The following is a 2,838-nucleotide window of genomic DNA, read 5'->3' as shown; positions in this document are numbered from 1 at the left end:
CAGTGTTAACACGTTATTCACAACACACTTGTATCTGTGAATTACGAATGTTTGTACTGAACACTATGCCGGATATTCTATCATATCAACAGTGTTAACACGTTATTCACAACAAGTGGGAGTATCTGTGAATTACGAATGTTTGTACTGAACACTATGCCGGATATTCTGAGTCTACCGTAACGGAAACTTGAGGTAAAGAAAATAACTTATTTTTTAGATAGAATAATCCAAAACTTGTAAACCACACCCGGCTAAAGAAATCCTTGTGATTTTAAGATAATTGAACAGTAATTTACTTCCGATTTTTGTCCCTACTTGAGGTGACAGTTTTATAAATCCTTTATAATATATCTTAATAATATTCACATTTTAACTGCTTCAATTATTGTATATTAAGCTGCAAGGTTCTAGATACAGTATACTAAAATAAACACGGGTACTCTAAACGGTGTTTACCACCTTAATTAAATATACATTAATGAATGTGTAGAATTACAAAAATAAATCCCAACACCTGACATCTTACCGAACTACATCGTAGTAAATAGTATGAAAATAACTGAATTTCCCGTACATCTACTATTACATTAAAATATACATATGTATATTTGTGTGTACATGTTTTTAGTTATTTTGCTATATCAATCTTTAAAGTGTTGTACCATTATTTGTTTGAGCAGTTGTCTACGTTTCATCTAAAATGTATTTCAGTATTCACTAGAAAGTCCTGTAAAATAAAGATTGCTGGGTTTTAATGAATTTTCTGTAATGTACAAGAATAGAATTTCAATTTGTAAATAGTAATTTTGCAAGGTGGTTATTACAGAGAAAATGTTGGCTTGCTGAAAGTAGGTTAATTTGTTCTGAAAACTGATATTAAATCTGAAATTTTTAACCTTGCAGCAACATGTTGAGGACATATAATATGGTAAATATATTAACTTTACATCCTTCTTTGACTTTCTTGTTATTGTGTTTTATTTGAATCCGGTGAATTTATATGGATCCCTTCACATTGTATTATATTACTGAACTGTTAACCTTACGCTTTTGTGTGATGTATTAGTTGTTTATTATATAATTATACCTTTTGTGTTATCTATTGATGCTGTGATTTATGGTTAAAATGTCAACCTAATAATTTCATGTGGATTCCTGTGGTTGTGTTAGGGGACTTAAAATGTTAATATTAATTCTTCGTGTGATTTCTTGCTGTTGAGTTGTGTGAATAGAATGTTAATCTTACGCTATTTTGTGGGCGTTTAAAGTTTTATTATAATTAAAGTGTTAATAATAAGTATATAGTTGTCTTCTTCACTAGAACGAGCTTGCTGCTAAATATAAATATCATTAACAATAAACAATCCCACGTTTTGTTCAATTATATACTATATGATAAAAACTGTTTGGTTAATTGCAGACTCCAGGTTAACGCTTAATGGAAACAAATCTAGTATTATTAGAATGAAAAATATGGTTACAAAAAGCTCTATTGAATTGAACCGTTTCGTTCGTTAATTTCATTTTACATTTTTAAAGAACCAGGCTACGTCAGTTATTTGTATGAAAATTCAAATAACTATTCTCAAACCAATAAAATATAGTTTATTGAAACTGACAGCTTTTTTTGGATACAAAAATCCTCAATAAACGAATTTTCTTTGATACAGACACTTATCACTAAAACACGTTTATATCTGATTTATATTGTTCTCCATGCTTTAATTTGTTTCTTAAATAATTTTAATTGGTAGTACGTAATTTCAACGAACCAGTAAAGTATCTTGTCTTTTTAGCGTATTAAGTAAATAATAAACACACTCAACAATACATCTCATTATATAAAGAGATATGTATGACACGAACCTGTTACATCACGTGGAAATAGGTTCACTACAAATATAACATACTGAGTTCTAAAATATTATCTCATTTTTCACATTATTTTCATTATTTTGAAACATAGTTCTTAGAGAATTATACTTGATATAAGCATGGATTATATTGCGCTGCTAATATTGTACATATTTTATACTGAAAAATATCTTAGTGATTTGTACAATTTAAATCACCAAATACGTTGAATGATTTCAGAAATTACAGCGCACACTAGGTAAATACTCTCTCTATATATGGATATATATATATTGCATTACCGTGATCGGTCAATGTTGTCAACTTATTGTAACGACGGATAATGTCTGTGGTAATAGCACCCAAATGTGTTGGGGATATTCCATCTATCAGACAATATCCAAACGGCGATGTCTATCTAGTCAGCCGTCATGGAAAATCATAAAAAATCAAATAAAGGTACGAAGATGAGTGCTTACACCCACAATGTATCTGCTTCTATTGCCTTTTACTGTCTATAGCCAGTTGTGGGAAAACAGTTAGCCTTAACTTTCTTAAAGTAGAAATGAATTGAAATGAAGCCACCCTAATATTTCTACTAATTAAACTCCCAATCTCCACCCTTACAAAAAGATATTCAATAGAACTATAAGATATTAAATATACCTATAAGATATTGAATAGAGCTATAAGATATTAAATATACCTATAAGATATTGAATAGAGCTATAAGATATTAAATATAACTACAAGATATTAAATATAACTATAAGATATTAAATATAACTATCAAATATTAAATATAACTATAAGATATTAAGTATACCTATAAGATATTAAATAGAGCTATAAGATATTAAATATAACTATAAGATATTAAATATACCTATAAGATATTAAATAGAGCTATAAGATATTAAATATAACTATAAGATATTAAATATACCTATAAGATATTAAATAGAGCTATAAGATATTAAA

The sequence above is a fragment of the Limulus polyphemus genome, unplaced genomic scaffold (genome assembly GCF_000517525.1).
Source record: "Limulus polyphemus unplaced genomic scaffold, Limulus_polyphemus-2.1.2 Scaffold2204, whole genome shotgun sequence".
In the NCBI taxonomy this organism is placed as follows: domain Eukaryota; kingdom Metazoa; phylum Arthropoda; class Merostomata; order Xiphosura; family Limulidae; genus Limulus; species Limulus polyphemus.
The sequence above is the reverse complement of the archived record's forward strand: the minus strand, read 5'-3'. Positions refer to the sequence as shown.